Raw genomic sequence first — 8,133 nt, 5'->3', positions numbered from 1 at the left:
CAGATACGTGCAGATCTCTCTTCAGACGAAAGAAAAAAGCAAATACCAAAGATTGACCCCTGAGGCACTCCACAAGTAACAAGGATCTCTGATGTTAGCTTCTTAGCTAATCTTAAAAACGCTTTTGGAAAATCTTAATTCGTACAGTCCACCCCTTTAACCATCGTTCAGATAAGAAATAACATCCCTGGGAAAAAGATAACAGATGAATAAGGTCAATCCATGTTGACTTTCATTTCCGATATAATATTTCACTAAATAATTTTGTAAAGTTTCTTTTAAAAGAGCCCCAAACATCCCCCCCCCCCCACAGAAAGCTTGCATATTTGATCTTCGAGCCCTTTAAAACCTTATGTAAAACGTTGTCCGGTTCTATATTTTAATCTCTCAGTCTTTCCATTTACCACAAAGGGATTAATATATGCATGATTCAGACGAGTTTTGATATTGCTCATAGTGTTCTCAGCGTCAGAAATATTCGTAATACCTTCTCTTCTAAAAACATAATAGGACATTTAAAAGTTCAGTCAACGCAAAGTCTTCAACCAAAAACTTACCATCAGCATCCTTTAAGGCCTAATCCTCATTCTAACACTTTGCTCATTTTAACACACTTAAAACAATTCTTGCTATTGGTTATAAAAGTATGAGCCAGCTTTTGGATTTTTTCATTTCATTTTTCTTGCCTAATTCCTAGACTTCCTATAGTTTTGTAAATCTTCCAACCTATCTATTAGTTATACATTTTGAAACTTACGACATTTATTCTTTATGTTTTTAAGTTTTAAGTTTAGGTTTGGTCTTTCCTTGTTTCCTTTTCCTCTTTTTATGCACTACCATAAATTAAAAGAAATTTATTAAAGAAAATTCGTATTTTCTCACATCACATTTTAACTCTTTGCTCCAATTCACCAATGACAAATCTTGTTTCATGGTCTCAAAAGTGACTATCTGAAAAATAGTCACTAAAATTTTATGTTTTTGTCTAAACATGTAGCAACACATCAAACTTATTTATGAAACGATCGCTCTTCCCCAAATATTTCCCTACTTTTCCTTTTGCAATTACATCTTCCTTTGGTTAACATTGAGTCCAAAATAGCATCATCCTGTGTGGCTCTCTGATCGTTTGATGTAAAACACCACCAGAAATCGGCTGAAGAAATCTATCTCCCTCGCTATTCAACGCCATACAATTCCAATCAGTGCGTCTAAAATTAAAGTATCTTATAAATTATTACATCTGTATTTTTATTAATAGCAAAACTGCAGTAGTTATGACGTCAGTATTCAACCTTTGTATAAACAGCCACCTCACTTTCTTTTCTACACCACTATTATATAATGTGAAATTTTAAAATATTTCCTCTTATCAATATTCTCCAAATTTATACAAGTTTTAGTAATTCCCATTATATCTGTCTTCCATTTCAACTTTAGCCCTGAACTCATCCATTTCGTTTCTAATACTCCTAACATTAGAATAATAGTAACTAAACTTACTCTTCATTCTTACCGTTTATCTTTAAGTTTGACAGATTTATCTTTAGAACTACTGTTTAACTCATGCCTTAAATCTCCTAGTAACCCAACCTATCTTATCAATTATTCCCAATTTCTGAAGCTCCCTCACGACTATGCAAGTTTAGTTTAAACTATCTTCAATGAAGGTTCTCAAAAGACGACAGAGGAAATTTTTGACGAACATTTTTGCAATCAACGTCAGTTCCTGTTTTTTAAATACAAAATACACAGTTATTAACGATCTTTGTAAAAGATAATTATGATTTTCAGCAGTCTCAGGATATCCTATTTTCAACCATTTCTCTTGAATAATTAACTGATGAAACGCTTCTAATAATTAAATCAGAATTTTATCGAACTTCCTTGAGAAAGTTAAATAGAAGACAATGTAAAAATTCAGAGGTATCGTAATAAAAATTATGGAAGTATTGTAAAGATCTGAGATATAATGCTAAAATCAGAAGTATAATTTTAAAATCTGAGATGCAATGTTAAAACCAGAAGAGTAATGTTAAAATATGGGAATGTTAAAATTAGAAACGTTATTTCAAAATATACGGGAATGTTAAAATTAGAAACGTTATTTTAAGATATGGGAATGTTAAAATTAGAAATGTTATTTTAAGATATGGGAATGCTAAAATTAGAAATGTTATTTTAAAATATGGGAATGCTAAAATTAGAAATGTTATTTTAAAATATGGGAATGTTAAAATTAGAAATGTTATTTTAAGATATGGGAATGCTAAAATTAGAAATGTTATTTTAAGATACGGGAATGTTAAAATTAGAGATTTTATTTTAAAATATGGGAATGTTAAAATTAGAAATGTTATTTTAAGATATGGGAATGCTAAAATGAGAGATGTTATTTTAAAATATGAGATGGGTTGTTAAAATCATAAAGTTAATTTTAAAACATTAGATAAAAAGTTAATTCCAGAAAGGTTCTGAGATACGGTGTAAAAATCACACCAAATATTACTAAAACCAGAAACGCTCTATTAAAATCAGACATAAAGGAAAGAAAAACTTTGGGAAGTTTTATATCTGCTACTTGCTAAATAGGGGGAAATAATTAAAACATGCTGTTTTCAGAGTTTGTCAACAACTATCTGCGACATTCTGATAGCAGTTAAATATACAATATTATGTAAAATAACTAGCGTTGTTCCTAAATATTTCAACTTTTAGACATGGAGTCAAAATAGGGATTTGTATCTTGAGGAAATAATGACAACACTATGCCTCAAACCTTAAGCTTGTTTGTTTATGCTACCTATCTTGTTTCTGTAATTTTCTAAAGACACCTATTCCCACTTTCTAAATTAACAATTTTAATAATTTTATTAATTTTGCATTTGACTGTAAACATCGAAAACTGTACAGGAGGGAAGAAGATGTCACCCGATCCTCCCAGGACGCGCACAACACGACTGAATACCAATCACGACAGGTGCAGAAGACACGTCTTAACCTTGGGTAGGAAACAGTGCTGCCACCAAACAAAGGAAAATAAGTGAGAAACAAGAAATCTAAAATACGGCAACATAAAATGTAAAGCTATAAATGACAAACTAATAATCCTATAACCCGAGCGCTTTCGAAAGGTGGACCTTTCTTCATCAGGGACCAGGTGGTTAAGGCACTCGACTCGCAATCTGAGGGTCGCGGGTTCGAATCCCTCTCACACCAAACATGCTCGCTCTTTCAGCCGAGGGGGCGTTATAATGTGACGTTCAATCCCACTATTTGTTGGTAAAAGAGTAGCCCAAGAGTTGGCGGTGGGTGGTGGTGATGACTAGCTGTCCTCCCTCTAGTCTTACACTGCTAAATTAGGGACGGCTAGCCCAGATAGCCCTCGTGTAGCTTTGTGCGAAATTCAAAAACAAACTAAAATCAAGTAATCCCCAGAAAATATTTTTATTAACTTCCAAAGCTCCATTGTATTAGCTTTATCAAGGAAAATGATTAAATATCACATTAAAACAGTCCAAACTGAAAAAAAAAAACTCAAAGAATTTAGATTAAACAACAATAGTTAATAAGGACATCGGTGTTGTTGTTTAAGACTCATAACGTAGGTAAATTAATATGTAGAATTATACACCTTCTTTTCTCTACGTTAAAATGCTTCTATTTGCGAGCTTATAGGAGCCTCTATCGGGGAACAATGAACATTGTAAGAGATCCTATAGCTCGCAAATAAAAATATTTTAACGTAGAGAAAAGTCCGTATATAATTCTACATAAGAATATCGGTGTGTAGAGCGCAAGTAGTAAGGGCGAAATGATAGACACGCGCGCTGATTGGCTGCCTCAGGGGAGGGGTGATGGTGATGTCATCAAAGATGACGAGTTCATAGCTCCAATTATTGTCACCTAAGGACGAGTCATTAGGGGCGTTTTGCTAGGCAGCCATGACAGGCGGCCATGATGGATGATTGTATAATAGTACCACACAGTAGAGAACGTGTTTCTAGGTAGCTATGACTCATACAATGCATGTCTCATCATGTCTGCAATTAATCACTAATTAATTCAATAAACCATTTATAATTAATTCGTCCTAAAAAGAACGCTTAACACTGATTAATTCCTTATATCATTTATAATTAATTCGTACTAAAAAGAACATTTCCTTCACAGTCTCTTTTCATTTATTCATCATGACACTTTCATTAAACAACATCAAGAGATGTTCTGTGCATTACCTAAAGCAACACATAAACAGATTAATGGAATAATTGCCGGAGCTAAAAATGACTTTGTCTTGAGTAGTTGTGAATGTGCTTTAAGTGTTTTAAAAGGTAACGTTTTCATGACGAACATACAAAAACAGAAACTTAGACGATACAAATCATTATTGAGAGAGTTGGCTGTCAAGAAAACACTAGTTAAACAGAAAAGAAACTTATTGATACAGAAAGGAGGATTTTTACCATTACTCATAGCACCAATACTTTCATTATTTGGTGGTTTGGCAGGACGGGCTATCGGTAAAGCTGCTGGAATATAAAAATATAGCAAAACGAATGGTTCTGGTTCCAGAAGAACTGGTACATTCTCTTTATCAATCCAAAGTTTATGAAAGGCCTGTGCATAAAATATTAAAGTCTATAGATAATTATATTAAGTCAGTCATTCAAAATTATACATTACCCTTAGATGATAAAGCAAAGATGATAAACCAACTGCAAAAAACGTCATCAGACCTTTCATTCATAAACCACGGAGCTCATTAAAATTATAATGGAATCGCCGACTCATGAAAAATTAGAGATCGCTGACAGCGTTCCTCAGAAATATAAAAAAGAAAGCTGAAATTCTACAAAACTTGATACGTTCCAGTGGTGATCTAATGTAGAATGATCGTGGAGAATTAGTTATTAGTGGAAGATCCATCTAAAACAGTAAGATAATCGACTTAATCAACGACGTGCTACGAAAACGAAAAATTTTAACCCTACAGGCTGGGAAGAATTTGCTGAACGATTATCACATATGAATATTCCCAAGAAGTTGTTGGAAATGTAAACAGATGGAAGTATATGAAACATGATACAAGTGTTACAACACCTAAACGTACTGTATCTATATGGGATCATTTTTAATATAGTATTATTGTATTATTCATTCATTTGTGTCCTGACTGTTGTCAGCCTTTTAAGCTCAGTAATATCTTGAGTCGTCTAAGAATTAACATTGTCTGTTGTAATGGTCAAATTATTACTACTGTTCGAGACAAATTTGATGGTAAAAATTAAATAAAAGTAGATGGCGTAGAAAATAATGTCTAATAAAACTTTACAATCTATATATATTATAACCCTGCACATCCTGCTAGTTTTGGTGGAGTGCAGCCTTTATTTGGATCTGTAAAAGCGCTAGGTAAGCCCGTAAGTCTAAATCAGGTTAAATACTGGTTAAGTTGACAGGATACATACACTTTACACAAACCAGTAAAATATAAATTCTCGAGAAACCGAGTTATTGTTTTAGGGATCGATGAACAATGGTAGGCTGATTTGGTGGATCTCTCTAACTTAAGTCAATATAACAGTCAGTTTAAGTATTTACTCACGTGTTTCGACGTGTTTTCTAAATATGCATGGGTTGTTCCACTCAAGGATAAGAAATGGGCAAAGCTTGTAAAATCTTTCAAACAAATTTTAAAACAGGGTAGAAAATCTTGTAAACTTCAAACCGATGCTGGGACAGAGTTTACTAATAGACTACTTCAACATTATCTCAAGGAACAAGACATTCACTTCTTTACTACACCTAATGAAACAAAATAATCTATAGTAGAAAGATTTAATTGCACTCTTAAAACTAGAATGTGGCGCTACTTTATAAATCGTGGAACATATAAATATATTACTGTACTGAAACATCTGGTCAGTGCCTGTAATCATTCGTGTTATGGCAGCATCATAATGAGAGCAGTAGATGTTAATCACTGTAATCAGTCTGTTGTATGGAAGACACTTTACAAACCACCAACTAAAGTACAATTTCAGTTCAAATTAGGTGATCAAGTACGTATTAGTAAAGTGTAGCGTCAGTTTAAGATATGTTATATGCCTGGATAGACAGACGAAATATTTACGATTTATCAGAGAATAGAGAAAAATCCACCAGTTTATAAACTGCAAGACTATCTCGGAGAAAAATTAAATGGAACATTTTACGAATCTGGACTACAAAGAGTTATAAAGTCGCTCGATGTCGTCTATCCTGTTGAAGAAATATTACGTGAACGTAGAAATGATAAAAACAAACAATATTTTGTAAAATGGAAAGAATATTCTGATAAATCTAATAGTTGGGTCCCTCAAACAGATCTGAATCGCTTGTCGTCATAAAATGTTATGCATAACTCTATTTCTCGTTATTCAACATGGATCAGTTGTATGCGACGTTACCTAGTAACAGTTCTATGAATTATTTTGCTAATAATACTCTGACAAACTATATCATTCATCTTATCCGAGATCTATCAACCTTGAAGGATCGTGGAAAGTAGTGTTGGTCGAATTGCAGTATCCACATAGTTGGCATAATGTATCTGATGGTACAGAATGGATCAGTTTATTACCTACCTCTGATGATCAGAATAAAATCATTTATATTAGACCTTGTCATTACAAAGAACCTGAAGATTTAATTATAATACTAAACAAATTAGACGAGTTAGCCTATGAATCCAACAAATATCCTGTATTTCATTACGATTCATAACGAAGTAAATGTCAATATGAAAGAAGGACACTCTATATTATTTGATCCTGTGCTATCTGTAATACTCTGATTTGAGAATAACCATTTAATATCAGAACCCACTATAGCTCCATATACTGTTAATATGCATGGAGGATTTTATTTGCTCTATGTTTACTCAGATATTGTGGAACCTAATATTGTCGGTGACGCAAATGTGCCACGAATCGTTCAAGTTAAAAGTAAGGATAGGGACATGATTACTGAAATGTTTACGAAACTTTATTACAGACCTGTATTTAAAAAGAGTTCAGACTGTTGAGATAGATATAAAGGATGACATGGGTCGGTGTATACCATTTGAACACGGGAGAGTCGGTTTATGACACATACTACGATTACCAGGTGGGAAATGGGTTACAATATTTTGCAGGTAGTCAATGGCAGCTAGGTCACTGTTTGGGAAATGTTATTATGCAACCTATTTCGTCCAGTCATATCATTTCTGAAAAAAAAGGGGCATTAAGTTTAGGAAAACAGGCAGTTAAATCAGGTATAAATTTAGCATCAGATGTCATATAAGGAAAACATCTTGTCAATGCTGGAAAACGATAAGCTATACAAGGAGCTCAGAATCTGGCTAGAGAAGTTCTACATAATAAAAAGAAGAAACAGAAAGGTCCAGTGTTCAGAATATCTAAAGCTAAGAGACGAAGAACATTGTTTGTTTGATTAAAGTTAAGCACAAAGCTACACAAAGGGCTATCTGTGCCCTGCCCACCACGGGTATCCAAACCTGGTTTCTAGCGTTGTAAGTCCACAGACATACCGCTGTGCCACTGGGGGCGAAGAACATTGACTCCAGACTTTTCGACAAGTAATCATGACTCTTCAATGATAAACTAATTTCTTTGTCTCACAACCTTTACGCATATAAGGCCTACATAGAAACTTTACTGAGTTATAATGGTGAAACTAAGAGAAGTCATTTGACATTATCCATGTGGATAACAAACACAACAAACAATTTTGATGATCTCGATTTTAATGATGGCGAGAACGACGGAGTCAAAGATCGATACATAGATACACGTGGTAGTCAAACAGTCGATATGATCGGCCGTTTACATTCATATATATTTTCACAGAACACGTTCTTGCCTAATGTTGTAAGTTTAAAACTCTGACTTATAGGAAGTAAAGGTTCATTTTGTATTGTGTCAAATGATGAATCTGGATTCAAAATTGTACTACAACATGTTTCTATCTACGCTAGAAACGTCAAGATCAACCCGTCAGTCGTTCTGTCACATGCTAAAGCATTTCAGAAAGGAACAGCTAAATATCCTTTGAAATATATAATGTGTAAATCGTTTTCTACAGGCA

The 8,133-nt window shown here is 33.6% G+C and overlaps 1 long non-coding RNA gene across 1 annotated transcript in view; it reads right to left on the bottom strand.

The window, feature by feature from the left end:
• Positions 1 to 5,741, bottom strand: part of LOC111086631 — a 28,634-nt gene extending 22,893 nt beyond the window's left edge. Inside the window, exon 1 of the long non-coding RNA XR_002611366.1 lies at positions 5,586 to 5,741. This is a non-coding gene — a long non-coding RNA (uncharacterized LOC111086631). The remainder of the gene's footprint in view (positions 1 to 5,585) is intronic.
• Positions 5,742 to 8,133: the final 2,392 nt, after the last annotated feature.

The sequence above is a fragment of the Limulus polyphemus genome, unplaced genomic scaffold, assembly GCF_000517525.1.
Source record: "Limulus polyphemus unplaced genomic scaffold, Limulus_polyphemus-2.1.2 Scaffold1272, whole genome shotgun sequence".
In the NCBI taxonomy this organism is placed as follows: domain Eukaryota; kingdom Metazoa; phylum Arthropoda; class Merostomata; order Xiphosura; family Limulidae; genus Limulus; species Limulus polyphemus.
Note: the sequence above shows the minus strand (reverse complement) of the source record. Positions and strands in the feature narration are given on the sequence as shown.